Raw genomic sequence first — 19,532 nt, 5'->3', positions numbered from 1 at the left:
TCACCTCGCTGCAGCAGAGACAGGCTGGGATTTAAAATCAATGCCTCGACGATTGGACCGGTCACTCTTTAAGGACACAGAGCTGGATGGTTTCTGATTGACGCTAAAAGTAAGTGAACATGAAACATGTGTCACATCCAATGTGTCCAATACATTACATAAAAAGTATAAACAAACTATGTAAATAGTTTATTATTTAAATCGTTAAATAGTAAAAAGCTGATTAAAATTTCAAACATTTTAACACTGACATGAACTTACTTTTTGTCAGATGACTTTTTTTGCCCTAAATTATGAAAGAAATGCTTCACCCGTTTGCTTTTAGAGGACACAGAGCTGGGTGGAGGTCCAGGCTGGTTCCTGTGAATAATGATGGAGCAGTGATGTGAGTGCTGAGCTGTGACATGGAGAAGAGTCATGGACAGTTAGAGATGGTCATCTCACCTCTGAGCTTTGGTCTGGCTCTCATGTTCCCCACACAGAGTGCTTTTAGAGGGAGGGACTCCCTCCTCTCTGTCCTCACACTGATCCATGCTGCTCAATTCACATCAGCTCACACATACTTTCTACCTTCACCTGCAGAGGAAACACAAATCATTCATGTGCACATCAACTGAGAGCTGCAGAGGTCGTGTCTGATGTGTTGGACTAACAGTCATCTGAGACGCAGCTTTCATCAGTTCACTACAAAAAGTGTCACAGAGCCCATTTCAGCCTCCAAATCCTCCATTGCTGTAGTCCTACAAAGCAGCCGGTCAAACATGGCTGCAGAGAGCAGCTTTATGTCAGTAACCATGTCCAGGACCGAGCTGACTGCTTACAGAGTTCATACTCTAACTGCTAGCTGCTCTGCTAGCTAAGCTAACTCAGTAACAGTGACTCTGACAGCAGTTACTGTGGAACAGCGGCCGAGCTCAGGACACATTCAGTGTGTTTAGTCTGAGTCCTGGACTCTGATTCAATGGATTCAATCCAGCTCAGAGTTTCATGTGTTCATCAGAATAAAATACATGTACTAATATAACAGAAGTAATGCTCTGAATGCAGGACTGTAATGGAGGATAAATAAGGTTTTTACAGCCTGAAAGAAACATTCAGTTCATATATTTGTAGACAGTGAAGCAGTTTTTAATACTGCAGCTGTTTCCTTCACCTGTGTGTGTGTGAGCCACACCTTCATGTGCTGCTTTAGAAATATGTGGTCTGACTGCTCAGACTGAGTCTAGGAGGAAAGTTCACACGCTGGAGAAAGTTTTGTTCCTAACTTTGTCAGAGTTCGGCTCCAAAGACAAAGAAGACGGAGCTCACAGTCTGTAGATGGTCCTCAGTGTGTGTGTGAAGCACACAGGAGTGTGTTTATGTCAGCAAATCAGTGTGTGTGAAGAGTCTGAGGGAGTGTGTGAATGAGACTAAACACTGAAACCAACAGTCCAAGAAAAGCGTCTGGATTTCTTTAAGTTTAACTTAAAGAAGTCCAGACGCTTTTCTTTTTGTCTCCATAATGTCTCCATAATGCTGCAATGTTATCTGCCCCAGAAACACTGTGCAGAAGCTCTGATGGTGACACAGAAAAGTCACAGTGGAGATACTTCTGTCCACCTTTGATTAGACTCATTATAAAAAGGAAACAAAGTTTGAACACAGTCATGTTTCCAGTTCACTGACTTACATTTATTCCATGGACACTCACTCTAACCTGAAGCACAGCTACAACCCAACATTGTTGAGGCCTCATCTCCTCCTTTCCTGACTGTAGAGGTTAAATATGCAACAACCAACAAATAAAAGAATTTGGTTCATTTCAAAGAAATTCACACGGTGACCAAGTAAAGTAACCGTAGTAAAGGAGACAACATCCCGTTGATGGTGGGATTATTTGAAAGATTTGCTTTAGTCACGTCACCAAATGCAGTTGAACCACCCGTGGATCCATGTTTGACCATTCTACCACTCTGAGCTCTGCTTTTGAATCATTTTATTATTATCATCATTCATTTATTCATTCTTTGGAGGGGGGCTATTTCCTAATGCCGCCCTAATAAGCTGATGTTCAAGGGGAAATATAACAGAAACTCTTTCAGTGTTATTCATTAATAAATTAACAGATAAACTGTGAAGAAGAAAAAACTGAGATTTAAAGGAGAGAGTGAGAAACTTGATCATCCATCCTCATAATACATGTTTATCAGTATCTGCTGTGACCATACTGCAGTAATAACTACAAGTCTACATTTCTGTGACTGTTGATCAATCACAGCAGGAATCTGAGCTCATCTCTGCACACAGAGCAGCTTCAGCTCTGGGATAAACTGCTCGCTTCACGTCCTTCTCAGCTCACAGACATCTGAAGATTAAACCGCTACATTTTCGGCTAAAAAATATTAAAACGGTATTTGGTGAGACACAAACAGGGTTTTTCAAAGTTCAGTTCTGTTAGTTTCCACATGGCAGTTGTTGGTGTGCAGTAACGCCTTCTAAAAACAATGGCCACCAGGCCAAAGCAATGGTTCTGACTCGATCAGCGTTAACCCCGCCCCCTGGGTTTGATGGGTGAGGTTGACACATAAAATAAATTTATGGTGAGACCTGAAGGAGTCAACTGTGCCAAAATGAATTAATTAAATACACCATTAAATAATTATTTAAATGTGGCAATAATTAATTAAAACGTGAAATAATTAATTAATTAATTAAATGTGTCAAAAAATGTTTATTTAATTATTTATTTCCCATTTTAATTAATTATTTCAAATTTTAATTAATTATTGTCACATTTAATTTATTATTCAATGGTGCATTTAATTAATTCATTATGGCACTCCTGGCGTTCCATACTGTGGTTGGGTCGACTTTACTATATAGATGTTTCACATGTTTCCATCTCAGCAGCCCCGTTGACAGATCACAGTATTATTACTTTTAAACTTAACCCTGAAAATAAAACGCAGTTTAAAAAAGATTACTGGAAATTTAATGCAGATCTATTAATTGATGACGGGTATGTTAAGATAGTTAAAGAGCTCCTCCATAACATTTACAACAACGTAACAATTGGCAATTACATACATAGATGGGAATTTTTTCATTTAAAGTTAGAGAATTTTCAATTACGTTTAGTAAAATGAAAAGTAGACAACAGAAGGAATTTGAAAGTAAATTACTTTACGATATAAATAACTATTGTAATAGACATTTTATGTCAGAGGCTGATAAGAAATCCCTGTTGTCTTTACAGGCTCAATTAGATGATCTATACAAGAAAAAGGCTCATGGAGCTTACATTAGAGCTCGTGCAAAATGGATAGAAGAAGCTGAAAAAGTGCTTCATATTTCTACAATTTGGAGAAACGGAGGCAAGAAAAGAAATCTATTAATACAATAATCGTAAATGGGGAGGAATGCACAAATCATAAGACTGTAGCGGAAGAAAAACATAAATTTTACTCAAATTTATTCTCCTCAAAATATTTAATCACTGATTCATTAAGTTTTTTGATCAGATTGAACCTTATACTCCAAAAATCGATTCTGTATTCAGAGAAATTTGTGATTCTGATATATCACTGCATGACTGAGATCAAGCCTTAAACAAACTGAAAATGGACAAAGCTCCTGGTCAGGATGGCTTGACTGAAATCTTTTATAAATTCTTCTGGAAAGAAATAAAAAAGTTTTTCTTCAAAACTATTACTGAAATCATTAGTAATGAAATGTTGGCAACGACAATGAAACAATAATTTAAACGGTATTTTGGTTTTATTTCCCCAAAATAATTTCCGAGAAGCTCTGAATTTCTTTTAAAGTGCGACTTTGAAATTTCCAAATTAAATTATCCAATTTTCACAAACAGGTTCTCCAGTACTGGAAAAAGATATTAGCATATTTTTTCTCCACATACAAATTCGATTTGGAACAACAGATGTATACGATAAAAGAAAATCCATCTTTTATAAGGATTGGATGGATCATGGCATTTGGACGGTTTTACACCTTTTAGACAATGACGGAAATGTGTTAACATATAACAAACTCATAGATAATTATGGCATATCATGTACTCAGAGTAAATTCATTACAGTTGTGAAAGCCATTCCCCCTGCAATGATTCAGATGTCTTCCCCCGATTGAACAACAACGCGTCAACAACATGCTGTGACTCTTCTTCCCTCTAAAGTCCTGGTGTTAACACTCACCCTGCATCAGCTTCACCTTTTTTTAAATTGTTTTTACTTTTCAAACCAACGGATCATTTGAAGCCAACCATCCAAAAACTGCTTCAGCTGTGTTTGATGTTTATGCTACAGCCTGTTTAGAATGTGTTACATACTTAAAAGGATAAATCAATATGAAGAACATGAAAGTAATTTGGGCTAAATGTGGAAGGAAAAATTGTCATTGACATTTAGTAGTGCTGTATATTGCTGATTATCCTGATTTGTTGTTTAGTTTTGCATTGTTACATAAAGATACATGTTAGAGGGATTTTTGGGTTGTTGGCGCCCTCTTGTAAGAATAATTAGATTGCAGATAGGGGGGCGGGTGCTGAGAAGAATTTTTTCTTCTTCCTGTTCCTTTTCACCCATGGGTGCAGTGTTATATTAATGGGAAGGAGGATCTGTATGTAGGAAACAAAACACTGTTGAACCACGTGTGAAATAAATAAAGAAATGAAATGAAATATAATCAATATCAGATATCAGAGCAACAGAAACCTCGGTGATCAGGACGCTGGGACTGAGAACAGGAAGTGGCTCAAACGTCACAGTTTCATAACGTCACCCTGAACTCCACTCACGGAGTTTCTGTCGCCATTGTAGTTTTTAAAGTCCCGTGATAAAGGCGGGTCTTTCTGTGAATCCGCACGCTCATTGGCTAATAGCTCGAGATTGACACATCGTTATCCAATGAGCGTGCGGGAACTTCCGACATAAAGTTGTTTCCTTTGAAAAACCAAAGTCTGATTATTTTTGCCTCCACTGACGGAGCCTGTTGTTCCCGCCACAGAGACACAGTAATGTCAGAGCGGTGTTAACACTCACCCTGCCTCAGCACAGCTCTCACTCTCCTCCTGCTCTCTCACACTAAACGGAGGCTCAGCTAAACTCACTTCCTCTCTACTTACAGGAAACCAGCGCTCAGAGGAGCCGACCGGCCTCACATTTCACCCACAGACACGAACAGCGTGGAATTATTTTATGTCGTAAGAAGAAACATATTCATGTAAACACTCACCTGCCTCAGCTCCACCTTCCTCCTCCTCTCAACGAGGCTCAATGCTTTCACTTTCACTGCTGCTCCCTAAACACAGAGGATGCTGGGACTTGTAGTTGTTTCCTTCCGGTGCGGTCTTCCTCTTTGTTTGTTTTTGTTTGTGTTCAAGTTATTTCGATCATGTAAACATCAACAGAACACGTGAAGCCACACAGAGTTTGTATGTCGAGGTGGGTAGGAGGGTTTGAGGGTTTGGGGAGGGGTCAGAGGGAAGAGGTCTCGCCAGTTGCAGGATCTCTAACATTAGAATCTAAAAATGTGTCTCATATAGGTGTTATTTTGGTACTTTACACGTCACACAGTTTCAACAACTCCTTATATGGTACAAGTTCCTCTTTTCTTTCTGGCTTCCTGTATTTATTAATATGCTTGTATATTTCTACACTAACTTCCTGTTTTTCAGTCTGGCTGAGCACTTAGTTTGTGAGTCAAAAGTGGCCTTGCTTTACAAACCTTCATTATTAAAGTACATAAAACTATATAATCAGAAAATAAGCACTAAGAATATATTAATTACATGACAGTTCTCCCCCTTTTCGTGTTTGCTAAGAAACACGACATAATTCCTAATTTATCCCATTAAGTTTACCTGCATGTTAAAAGGCTAAAATATAACAAAAGAGATTATGCTAAACAAAATGAAACCTTTCAATTGCCCAACCCTATCTGTCCCCTCAACGGGTTGTATGTTTTCAATGTTTCCTTATTATTCCGTCATAATTACTTCTATCCACAACAAATAAATCAAGCTCTAAGACAGCACCTGTGAAATGTGAAATGTCCTAAATCTACTTCCTACACCCCCTTTTTTACCCAGAATCCCAATTTAAACCCACTCCTGACTTCCCTCAGTGCTCACTGTAAACTCCAAACAGATACAATCAGCTTTTCTGGTAAAAGGCCCTAGATTATTTTGTCAATCTTTGGAAACATCCTCCATAGAGTTAGCCCATTTCATCTTCCAAACTTAGTCCTGGTTTCTTTGCCCCCTTTAACGTGTAGAGCATATCCGGCCTGAATACTGTGTTTGGGCAATTTACATAACATAGAAATCCTGCAACTGTTCCTAAAGTCCCTCTCATTACTCTTCATTACTTTTATGCTCACATTTAACCTGTGTCTAACGAGCTTTTAATCTCCTAAACAACACATTTTCTGGAACTATGGTTCTCTGTGCTCTGTGCTTCTTTTGGTTCCCCTTTCTCTGGTTGGTTCCGTTCGGTCTGGGGCTTCCAGGATTCTCGCCACCCCTGTAGTCGCTGTGGTCCTGAAATCTTCTCCTGTAAAGGATAGAAAACAAAACGCCTCTCTCTGCTACACCTCAATAATCTACTGTGTGCATCTATTGTTCCCTTAATTATTCAAAGTTGGTTCAAGATATCATGTTCTGGGCTCTGTCCTTTATATTAACTTTACTTAATCTTTAATTAATCTTAATTTACTTGATCTCAATGTTCTTTATGTGTGTGAGCAACACTTTTAATTTTATTAAACACACCCAGGGTCAGATATACACCATCACCATATCAGCATAAAAACAGACAGAGACGTTCCTCTTTCTGTCACATTCTTCCATACATGACAATTTGTTTCACCTTCCAGATGATTCCTGGGGACTTACAATTTCTTGACTCTTCTTCTGTCACTTGTTACTAGGCAGCTCAAATGCAGTTAGAAGCAAAATGAATTCCAGGCCCTCGGCCTGGCCTATGTTTAAATCATTTGTGTTTGTAAGCGTGTATGCGGTTTAACCTTCTGCTGCTCCAAGTCACTTACACAATAGATCATCGGGACATCGTGCCCAACGAAGCTTAAGACCTTGAATAGACTGAGCATCAACTCTGTCATGAGCACAATATGCAATGTGTGTATACAATGATTATAGCTGCACCTTTAATAAAAGTTTTAGTCTAATGCCAGTAGCTTTAATAAACATTTTAATGCAGTGTTAATGATGAAGGCTATATTGTAGCAGTAAAGTATTTTCTTTATTCCCACATTCCCTCTCTTGACCTTTCAAAAAGAAAGGTCACCACACTTCGTGTTGTGTCACTCCTCGGCCCATTTGGCCGCTTCTAAGTCCATCAATGGCATCATGGCCACTGGAACGACCGTTCTGGGGTCCACTGCCCTCGTTATTACCTTTTCCAGCAGTCCTCTGCCGCAAGGAATGAGACAACAACCGCAGGTGACCAGTATCGCTAAAAAGTGGCAGTAGAAAACATTGCAGACATGAAAAACCCCTTCCATTTCCCAAACACTGAGGTCATCCAGCTGTCCAGCGGATTGTCAATTCCCGAGTGCTCATGCATGGTTTTAGACAGAGTTTTCAGCCCCTCCGTATCCGTTACCGTATCCGTTGAGAATTTAAAGCATGTGTAGTTGTTTCGTTTGGGCATGAATGGTCCTACTTGTGTTTGCTTGTGAATTAGGGGAAATAAGCTGGACAAGATAGTCCAGTTGCCAGTGTGCTCACCGCTTCTCTAGTCAACCGCAACATGCAGTCATAGCCCCACTTGTCCTCTGGATACAGTGGTGCGGGCTCCGTGAACAAACGTGGTCTAGCTGAAGCACAGGCAACACAATCAGATACATGTTGTTCTTTAGCATTTTGAGCCACCCAGTCCAGCCAGAGGTTACTGTCACTGAAGCCGGTGGCACACTCAATCAGGTCCTCGGTCCTAGTGTAATCCACCGTCAGGACTGGCCTCCCGTTTGTTTCCTGCTCCTCTTAATGTAATGGTACATTTTATTTTACTTTATCAGACTTACCCAAAATATATATGCTTTCGTTACTTTGCTGCTGTTTTAATAATTTACTGTTTAAAAGTCAAGTCAAGTCAAGTCAAGTATTTATTTATTGTCATTGTCAAAGAACAATGAAATTGCGTTTGGGGCTTCCGTACAACCCGTAAAAAAAAAAAAAAAAAAAAAAAAAATACCCCTTAAAACCCAAGTGTAAATATTTAACCCAGTGTGACTTCAGTGCAATGAGACAATCCTTAGCAACAACATGAGAACAAGACAGGTAATGTTCATAGGACATTCAGACAAAGACCTGAGAAACATGACAAACTGCAACAATGCAACCCGTTCAATATTATTATACTGTGAGATATGATGGTTGTCTATTTAAGAAAGGGGGGGGGGGGGGGGGGGGGCAGGGGGGGAAAAGGGAAAAAAACCTTGGTCACTTGGACAAGTCTTTGTAATTATTTTCCTCTATCAAATTTAATTGACTTCTACAGTGGCCTGCTTTTGTTAATAGTAACATGAGTAACATCCAACATTTTCTCCCCTTTAGCATCTGGTATTTCCCCCTACTATATAATGTACTACCATAATCTACACCCAGTCAATAAAACAGAATTTTCTCAGAGCAAACATCGGCAACCCAAAATAAGCAGCCCCAGAATTAAGTCTTCCGCTCCTCCTGCTCATGGCAAAAGCAAAGCAAAGCAAAGCAAAGCAAAGCAAAGCATCCCCTTTCTCTTGCCAGCATGGTGAATTGTTTGTCAGCATTTATTCATCCTACTCTTGGTCCAGTCTTTATCTCAGTGTCCAGTCAGTCCAACCTTTAGTCCACATCGTCAGTCCAGTCACAGTCCATTCACACACATTCACACCAGATATTGCTGAGGGTGGAGACTCCTGCGCAAATAATCAGATTCTCCACCCTCAGCAACGTGAGCTCATTCATTTGTTTTATTTTGTTTTGTTTTTTGTTTTTTAGGAAAAGAGTTCTTTATGCTCTTGGACTGGATTGACTCGCTGCAATCATTTTAGACAGGGACTTACAACCTGATCAGGTCCCCACAGGTCAGCTTTTCCTCAGCCAGTTGTAATCTGGAAAAGCTCACCTTATATTTGTTCTCCCGAAAATTTTTACAGCGCTGTTAATTCAATCTTTCAGGCCTGCTTAGAACAAAAATGAGAAAAAGAGAGCTGATTATTAGCTCATCAGAGCACAAAACATCATCACCTGACAGGTTTTCTCTAAGTGCACTGTTACAATGTTAAAGGGCCCAGTTCTAACCATGTCCATGTTTAATAAAACTCCCTCTATTAAAATAAGAAAACAACCCAAACCTAACCGACAGAATCAACCCATCACTAAAACAACAACCCCAAAAATCTTAATCACAGAAAAGTTTTGCCTCAAGTTCTTCAGCGTCCTGACAGTCTGAGGTCAACTGACATAGTCTCACCTGCTCAATACACAGAAAATCTTGTTAAAAGCTGCACAGTTTTGCACACCATTGATATTCTCATTAAGCCCTTTCTAAAGACGTTATAACCATCTATCATCACTAAATTCTAAATTTCTTTTCCAAATCTGGACGACTGCACGTAGTCACAGACCTGAACACTTTATTTAATTATCCTGTCTGTTACCAAGCCTTTCTTCTCACACAGTCACAGTGTGTGTTTCAGTGCAAGCTTCACTCATCCAGTCAGACAGGAAACACAAGTTCTCCTTTTTCTGTTCCTGTCCCCAGTCATTCAACTCATTTGCATACTGAGTCATATCTCAACGTCCCTGAGTTATTCCTCAACTTCAGGGTTTAAGTGTGTTACATTCACACTATTTTAACACTGGTGAAAGATAACAAGCTGATTTTCATTGCATGTGTGTTATTAGTCAGGTTTAATCGATGTCTGTGCAGTGGAGCTGCAGATCCACCAGGACATGTTCTCAAAGCTGCCTTTCCTACACATTTCTCTGCTATAACTGGATCATTTTTAACTACTTTGATATTAGTCCAATGATCTTTGTATCACTTTTTCTTCACACTAAGTGACTTGGACAAGATGATAAACAGACTCACATGCTGAAGATGTTGTCTAATCTTCATGAGCTCTCTTGTATTTGTAAGTGTTAGTAAGGTTAATACATTTTCTGCTTGTGTGTGTGATTTTGTGTATGTTTCTATTTGCAGTGTTTCAGACTCCTTCACAATTTTCCCACTTAAGCAGTCAGTTTTCTTTTCCCCAGGTTTGCTAACCCAAATTTAGATTTCCCACATTAAATAACAGCGTTCCTCTGTGTTCTCACCTACTGCTCTCACTCCTTTGTCCTCTCCCACTTCAACAATCCAATAACAGGAAGTTCTCTTTCAGCTTTGTCCTGCATCCTCCACTGTCTCTCTTTAACTGCCGTGTTATTGCTCTTTGGAGCTGCATTCCTCGTCTTCAGTTAAGAGTGAGAGCTCGCTTGTCAGGTTTAGTGACACATGACGCTGTAAACAATTCAACCAGAAACTTGGCCTGAAACACCAGAAACACCAGAAACTCCAATTTTCCATTCATGAGTGTAAGCGTGTCTTTGTTGCGTGTATGTTGTGTATTCATATTAATATTGAGTGTAAGCTGGTCTTCGTTGCCTCGATGTGTTTTTATAATCAGGTTTAATTCATGTATCCACTACAGAAGGCCTAAATACCGTGGCTATACATTTATAGCCCATAATTCTTCGGGTTTCGACAGCTATATTCTCCTGGAATACCTCGTTAAACAGGGTATTGCTCCGGGTGTAACAATGAGAGGGAGTCGTGTCGTTCTAATGTATGACAAATCCTATGATCAGAGATGGATGGACTCATTTAGCTCTCTGCCTTCTGCCTTGGGATTCGAGGACCTTGAAAAAGGCTTCTTTCCACACACATTTAACACAAGGGCTGACGAATTCTATGTAGGTCCTTATCCTGCCCCGTCTTTTTACAGGTATGAAAAAATGTCTGAATTTGAAAAGGAGAAATTGATGACGTGGTACAAGCCTGCCTGCAAGAAACCATTTGATTTACAGGCTGAAATGCGTAAGTACTGCATTAATGATGTCGAAGTGTTGAGAATGGCTTGTAAAATATACCGCGAGACCTTGATGGAGTGCACACAGATTGATCCATTTTCACACGCCACCCTGGCATCATACTGCATGGGGATTTTCAAAACCTTGTTTCTTCCAAAAGACACCCTGGCACTGACTCATCACGGTGCGCATGTTGATCAGAATAAGACATTTTCAGACGTGTCTCTTGAATGGCTTCAATACGAAACAAAACATTGTTATCAAGCATGCTCTCAGAGGCGGCGAACAAAAAGTAGGACCTTATTTTGTGGATGGATTTGATGCTTCCAGCAGAAGTGCATATGAATTCTTTGGGTGTTTCTATCACGGTTGTCTCCGCTGCTACCCGGAGAGTGATGTTAACCCTGCCACCAAGCTGTCATATGGCGAGTTGTATCATGCAAGTTGTGAGAAGGTGAATGCTCTAAGAATGCATTATGGTCTTAATGTCGTGGTCATGTGGGGGTGTGATTGGTCATCATTAAAGTCGACTGATCAGTCAGTCAAGGACTTTATGCGCAAATACAAAAAGCCTGAGCCTCTGGACCCTAGAGACGCGTTGTTTGGGGGGAGGACTAATGCGATGAAACTGTACCACAAGGTTGATGATGGTGGAGATGAAAAGATCAGATACTATGATTTTACAAGTCTTTACCCCACTGTTCAGTGCACGAAACATTATCCAATAGGTCACCCTCAGATCATATCCAATCATTTTGACAGAGTTGAAAATTATTTTGGGTTTGTTAAGTGCACTGTGCTTCCTCCAAGGGGTCTATTTCATCCTGTTCTGCCCTACAAGTGCCACAATAAGCTGATGTTTCCTCTCTGCAGAACGTGTGCTGAAGAGCAGCGCCAGCACAGTGATTGTGTGCATGCTGAGCGTGAGAGGCAACTGTCAGGTACTTGGGTTTCCTTTGAGCTTGAAAAGGCTATTGAAAAAGGGTATCAGATTGTCTGCATCGCTGAAGTTTGGCACCTCCCTAATAAGACTGACACACTCAAAACATTTTTGAAATTGAAGCAGCAGGCATCTGGATACCCGAAAAATGTCAAAACAGCTGAGGAGCAGCAGAAGTTTGTTCCAGACTATTATGAGAGAGAAGGCATCAGACTTGACCCTGCTAAGATTTGTGTAAACAAAGCAATCAGAAGTTGTAATAAACTGCTTCTGAACTCTCTCTGGGGGTGATTCTGCATGCGAACAAATATGCCATCTTGCGAGCTGATTACAGACCCTGCCAGATTCACACAGCTGATGTTCAGTGACCATTATGACGGACGCCAGTTTTGTTTCATCTCTGATGATGTTGCAGTGGTTCAGTGGTGTCACGCTGATGGTAGAGGGTCGTGGGTGAAGGATGTGAATGTCTTTGTCGGTGCTATGACTACGGCCTATGCGAGGCTCACTCTGTATGACTTGTTAGACAAGCTGCAGGAACGCATTCTTTACTGCGACACAGATTCAGTTATCTTCACCTCTCATCCCGGGGAGTGGGTACCCCCTTTAGGACCATACCTCGGTGAGCTGACTGATGAGCTCAATGATGGCGGGTCTGGAGAGGATGATCACATTACTGAGTTTGTCTCTGGAGGTCCAAAATGCTAATGTTATTACACAAAACAGGGCAAGACTCAGGTTAAGTGTAAAGGTGTAACACTCAATGATGTTAATTCTAAAGTTGTTACGCACGAATCGTTGAAAGGCTTAGTCAAGGCATTTGTGGCCAACAGGGATGCGCGTTTAGTTGCAGAGTCTGACACCATCAAACGCAATAAGAAGAGGTTTCATCTCAGGAGAGGTTTCATCTCAGGAATGAAACAGTTGTAAGAAAAGTTCAGGTGGTCTATAACAAGAGAAGGGTGCTGCCTGACTATACAACACTCCCTTATGGATACTGATCAGGATCAAGCCTTTGATGGGAGGCTCCAGCACCCTTTAGTTTAGTTATTAGCGGGCCGAGTAATTGTGGAAAGACTTTCTTTGTCAAAAGCATCATTGAAAAAGCATCCACTATTATTTCAGCCAAAATTGACAATATTGTTTACATCTACTCCTGCTGGCAGCCTTTATACAATCAACTTCTTCAGATAAGAAAAATCACCTTTGTGAATGGTACACCGGAGTCTCTGAGTGACGATGTCCTTTTACCTCCGGATAAGAACAACTTGCTCATTATCGACGATGTGATGAATACTGCGTCTGACAGCATAGAAGTTCAAAATGTGTTCACACAATATGTTCATCATAGGAACTTGAGCTGCATGTGTTTAGTTCAGAATTTGTTTATGCAACAATTTCGTTCAACACTAATTATTTTACTCTGTTTAACAACCCGAGAGATAAATATCAAATTTCAGTTTTAGGTAGACAGATGTTTCCAGGTAATACAAAATACTTCTTAGAAGCTTTTAATGATGCCACATCCACCCCATACGGGTATCTTCTAATCAATTATAAATCTAAGACGCCTGACTATTTAAGACTCAGAACCAATTTGTTGTCAGATCGTCAAGTTGTTTATATCCCCAAAAAACGGCTAAAGCGGTAAAAAGGATGTCGTATTCACGGATGCAGAGAAACATTGCACTGTTGGAGTTGTTGTATAAATCCCCACCCAGCGTACGGAGGAATATTATTTGTAATGCAAGCATGGATTTTATTAATGCTCTGTGTGAGATATCGCTCAATGTTTTGAAAGGTGTTATCCCGCTGACTGATCAACAGTACAGACAACTAAAAAAGAAAAAAAGTAATCAGGCTGGTTGCAAACAAAAAGGTCAAAAGTTTAAAAAAGAGAAGCTCCATCAACCAATCTGGAGGATTTTTGCTACCGTTATTAGGGGCTGCCATACCCTTCATCACCAGTCTTATAGCAAACAGGTGAAAATGGAGCACACACAGAAAATGTTTTTGGTCCCGCAGCATCAGTTGGACATGTTAAACCATCAGCAGCAACAACATACAGGCTCCGTCAGACATGTAGAGCAAAACGAGCGAGACAAAGCTATGGTTGAAGTGCTGCAGCTGCAGATTTGGATGTGTATGAGAGGCTAAAAAGTATTCTGCCATTCTTCAGAGATACCGTTCACTTGTGAAACAAGGCATGAGTGAAAAAAATGTGCTAACACTATCTTTGCCTTCTGAAACCAGTCAGGATGCATCTGACCGCCAAAGCAATGTTGGTGGCGACAGACAAAAAGACATGTTTGGGATGAGATTTTGTCCTATATGGCAAAAAGGAGCAGAAAAAATGCAGAGCTTATTTTAACAGCGCTCACTCGTGCGTCGGGAGTTTCTTGGAATGATAGGGGTGAGATTATTATTGACAACCAGAGAATCAGAGGTTTGCATCTCTATGATTTGATCCAAAGTGCAACAGCAACACGTAGAGCAACAGATGTTTCATGGCCTGCAGGGTGGTCGACATTTTTAAAAACACTCGCCCGCTTAAATGTTCCTCTGTCTGCTTTTCCTAATGCTGAGGTGAGGAGGACTATTAGCCAATATAAAGGCGACACTGGCGACCCGAGTGTGGAAACAAATGGTTTGCACAAGAAGCGGTCACTGAGTGATCAAAGCTTATTTACCACACATAAAAAATCAAGGCAGAGTAGAAGCGGGTGGATCGATTTTTAATGAATTTTAAAATTATGTTTGTTTTTCTTATTCTTGAAAAAAAGATCATTTAGCCTCGCATTTGTTTCCCTTTTTATACACTACTACTTATGTGTTTTTTCTTATTTATGTCTATATTGTTTTGTTAAACAGATGACAGTTTTCCCCTTTTTACTACTTTTTGAACTCTATGCTGATGTTTAAAGATTTTATTATTACTAAATAATGTTTTTAACAATTAGGTGAAAATAAATACCAGATGAAACGATATTCTCTTCTGTTATCTTTTATTATTTGTGACTTGAATCAGTATCCGCGCTGCACACAATCAAAGTTATTTTCAAAACATGCAGAAACAGGTCTTATTTTGTTAACAAAATGACAAACCATTGCATCGTTACAAACAAGGTTATCACTGTACATATTAATTAGTCTTGAATAAGACGCTCCTTTTTGGACATGATATAGAAAAAGCACACAGTGTTGTCCGCAGGTTACCGAAAAGTCCTTCTGAACCTGTCTCCCAGAATACAATATCCGAGCGGTGTTTTTTAAAAGAAAAACTTTTATCTCGGGTGAAAACTTATCAGGTGAGTTACCGAAGCTGTCAAAAAAGTGCCCTTGCTTGTCTTTGTGATATAGAACGCCAACCAGTGCTTCCCAGGTAAGTCTGATGGATCTGTATTCACAAGGCCCATGCATGGATATCTGATGGGCTTTGTTGGCAGCTGGTCACATGCTAAGACGCCTAGAAGATGAGCCCTGTTACTAATCCTTTTAACAATGCTGGTTAGTTCTATTGTATTCATTTTGAATGTTTAGTAGTCGTCCAGCAGCACTTGTCTCATATTAGATATTTGGATGACTGAATCAAATACAGAGTAACACACCAGGTTCATTGTTCGGGGTAGCGGATTTCTGAAACGGGTTTCCAGCCTCATGTTCCCTGTTTGAACTAATGATACGTTCCCTGAATGTCCTTCATCAGCTTCCAGATTGAAACAGAATAATGTGTAGCCAAAGTCCTCACGTGTTATGGCCAATGGTCTATCCTTTAAATGTCTTCCAGTGGTTTGTATCAGCTGATAAAATTCTCTGGTGTAGTGTTTTCTCTGAAAATTTGGCTGGAATTGTTTGGCCGGATACGACTGTCCATCAGCGTATAAACACATGAATTCTATATCACAGTTTTAAAATTAAATGGATTACGTGTAAAAGAACCAGGATAAGCTTCGTTATCCACGAAGGCGATGATGACAAATTTAGGCAACCTGCCCATAAATAAATTAGTTGATATTCTTGCCCCAGCAGGTGTGGAGAAGGTCTTTAAAGAAACTCTGCCTACAGCATATTTTGCATTTGCATGATGCAGCGCCTTGCCGTGTGCCAGCCTGACACTTGGTGAGACACTGATTCTTTTCACAAATAAGCTGGCAGAGACGATTTTAACTTTATACGCGGTGTTAGCTCCAGTCATGAGAGCAAATTCGTCTTTAGAGCGCACAAATTTCAGCGACAGATCGATTCCATTAAGTAATAATTTTTCTTGAAAAAACAGGTCTGCGTGTGCTGGAGCAATCAATTCAACAATACTGCTATTCGCTGTATAAGTACCTCTGGTCACCAGACCCTGGCTCTCCCCTTCTATACATGTATCATTCATGTGCGAGGCTGTGTCTGTACAGAATAAAGCGCTGCTGAACTGTGTGTCTAAAGTCTGCTTATTATAATTGATAAGACATTCTATTATGCCTCTGTATGGATACGTGTTGGATGATTGGCTGATCAAGCGATCCCCCAAATTTACATCTACCTGACTAAATAAGGTGCAACCTGGATAATTAACAAGTCCCACGTTTGCATCCCTGCCTAAGTTTGTGCCGTCAGCATCTGTGATTCTTACTCGTGTGTAGATATAGGAATCGTTTAGATCCAGGTAATCCTCTCCGGACGATGAGATTTAAACTCGATTGGACCTCCGTCTGTGATTGCAGAAACTGGTGGAATTTCAATAAAGGTCGTTTTCTCTATGGACGTTTGTGTGTATGGGACAGTAAAAAGATCGAGCTCTGTTTTTAGACATTCTCTGATTGGTTGTGTAACAGAGCCATTTAGAAGATGTCAAATGCTGTAGTTTTTGAACGACTGGTTCTGGGTCTTTTCACTCCGCGTGGTTGTCTCCGTTTGGTGGCTTTCCTGGCAGGTTTTGTCGTTTTACGCTTTTGAGGCGGCGGCGTATCACGCATGCGTGCAGTGGGAGGGGTCTTAGAAGGTTTGGGTGTATACACATACAAGCTGTTGCCATCCTGCTCAGTAGATGTTGGCTTGGTTATGTTGGATATCACATCAGACACTATGCCTGATGCTGCTGTTTTTAGGTGGGGTTTGACTATGCTGACTCCTTTTTTTAAACAACGGTACAGCAATTCTAAACAGGCTGCTGAACAAACCTCCCAGACCTGCGCCACATTGCGTGCTGGTCCCAATATAACCATTCAATTCTCCACCAGCCTGATTTAAATAATATCTTACATATTTTGCTTCATCTGTGTTGTAGACAGACATCCTTATTTTTTAAAAATGGTGTCTTATGGGTCGGAAGTTGAACTTGACAAACACCTTCCTGTATAAAAAGGGTATGTGTTGATTTTGGTCGTCTATCAAATCAATTTCTATGTCATCGATTAAGGATTTCGAGACTGGTGTGTAGTGTGGGCTGTCAAACTGAAGAACGGCTACCCGACGGTCATCGTCTGTTATATTTATTGCTCTTAATAGCTGCGCATGGGCGTCACCCACAAGCTGGTAATCAACGATATCTGCATAAATAAAAATGTTCTATTTTCCGCCGTATACGTCTGCAGGATGTGGTGCGTATGTGTTTTTATAATGAAGTACAAACGGGTCTTCTGATTTGAATCCTAAGATTCCTGCCAGTCTCCCTCTAAATGTGAGAACTGTGCCCCTATAGGGCCCATGACACTAACATGGTTACTAACTTCACTGTATTGTGTTTTAATGTCGGAGTTATGTTTTAATGTTTTATTATCTGCGCCACAGATGCATAATGCCCCACAGACAGCTCAATCACGGTTATGGACAATACTCCATCTTTGACTGGATCATAAATTTCCACTCGCGAATCTGATTGTGGAAAAGACAACCATAGTCTTGGGTATTGAAATTCTATAACACCGACCTCATACGGTTCATTTAAAACAACAGGTTTTGCTAGCTTTGTTCTAAAATTAGATTTCTTATTGCCTGGATAAACATGTGCTGAAGCATTCGAGAAGAGGCTCACATAAAAGCCTGCGTTGTTGTTGTTCGTTTTATCCATTCCTTCCTTCCTTTATCAGTCTTTGTCTAGTGCAGAATGAAAGTATGCAGAGCTGCGGCGTCTCTGTTAATCACACTTCAACGATGTCTTTTTCAGGGATCCATGATTTTCAAATGAGAAGGCCAACCGAGCCATTTGACCAGCGCTAACTTTTTTCGGTCCTCTTTTTTCTGCCAAGTATTTTCTCTATTTGAAACCTTTTGTTTTTGTCAATAGTCACCTGCTGTGTATTCATAAATTACACCTTTCACTGCAGCTCCTGTGAGATCCTCTAGTTTGTATACGGGAGGGTCTCTTCCTAAACGCTCCTTTATGGTAAAGTACTCGTCTGTGTAGGTCTGATGGTAACCCTTTCAGAATATGCCTCGTAGTTTAGATATTCTCTCTGTATCGCCCACATTAAATTTAAAAGTCACCTGTTTTTGGGGTTTCATTTTGTACAGGGTGTTAAAGACTGCTTTCTCATTATCTTTGCACACCTCGGTGGGGTCATTTTGATAGAGCTGTGATAAGACAGGTTATAGGACTGTACAAGATCTTGGATCACATTAACATATCTTGGCGAGTTAACTGATGTTAAGTATTTCCACATTTTCCCCTTTAAGGTGCGGTTAAAACGCTCTACCACACATGATTTCATTTCACTAAAGGTTGAAAAATGTGTGATGTTATGCTGCTCCATTAGTTTTTTAAATGTTTATTATAAAATTCCTTCCCTAAATCTGTTTGGAGTTTTTCAGGCACACGGCCCTCTCTCAGAATATCACCAAAAGCCTCAGCAACAGCCTGTCCTGTCTTGGTTTCAAGGCACCTAACCCATGCATACTTAGAAAACACATCTATGCATGTCAATAAGTACCTAACATTATCATCATCCGCAGAATATTCACGCATGTCAACCAAATCAGCTTGAAACTGTTTGTCAGTCCCTTTAACCAAAACTCTATTTCTGTATCCTTGCATTTCTGTATCCTTGCATTTCTGTGTCCTCTATCCTTGCAGGTTTATGAAGAGTATATGTGTCATCTCCTTTTAAAAACGCTCCACGTCAGGTAATGACGGCTTTAAGCCTGTTGCCTCACTGACAGCGATACGGAGCTTCTTTACACTTCCTAAACCCCCTGGGTGTGCAGGGTTGTGATATATTTTTCTCAGCGTGTTTTCCATAATCACTTTGACCAAACACAAATACAAATGACCAGAAAAAAGTGTTAGCATACGTTTTTATTTCATTTTCTGTGTAGTGCACAGTAAGGTTTTTATAACAGATGTACATTAAATCTTGTGTCTCCCAGACCAGTAGTTTCCAATCATGTGGAGCAGCGCTGATTTAACTCCGCGGGTGTGATGATTGGTATTTAGCAGGTATCCGACATTCTCATCAGTGGTGCAAACAATGTGCGGCACTGATCTCAGTTCACACAGAAGACGCTCTGCAGTGCTGATGATTTGTG

General features: G+C 40.3%; 1 long non-coding RNA gene across 1 annotated transcript; it reads right to left on the bottom strand.

Annotated features, from left to right (window-relative positions):
* LOC146676590 (uncharacterized) lies at nt 1-576 on the bottom strand. The gene is made up of 3 exons (XR_014910537.1): nt 445-576; nt 262-360; nt 1-103 (listed from the first exon to the last, which is right to left on the bottom strand). It is a non-coding gene; the product is annotated as an uncharacterized LOC146676590 (long non-coding RNA).
* Between the last annotated feature and the right edge of the window lie 18,956 nt (nt 577-19,532).

Source organism: Rhamphochromis longiceps, linkage group LG3 (assembly GCF_057381845.1).
Source record: "Rhamphochromis longiceps isolate RC_006_pf linkage group LG3, R_longiceps_female_GT1.1, whole genome shotgun sequence".
In the NCBI taxonomy this organism is placed as follows: Eukaryota; Metazoa; Chordata; class Actinopteri; order Cichliformes; family Cichlidae; genus Rhamphochromis; species Rhamphochromis longiceps.
This window is presented reverse-complemented; position numbering and strand designations above follow the sequence as displayed.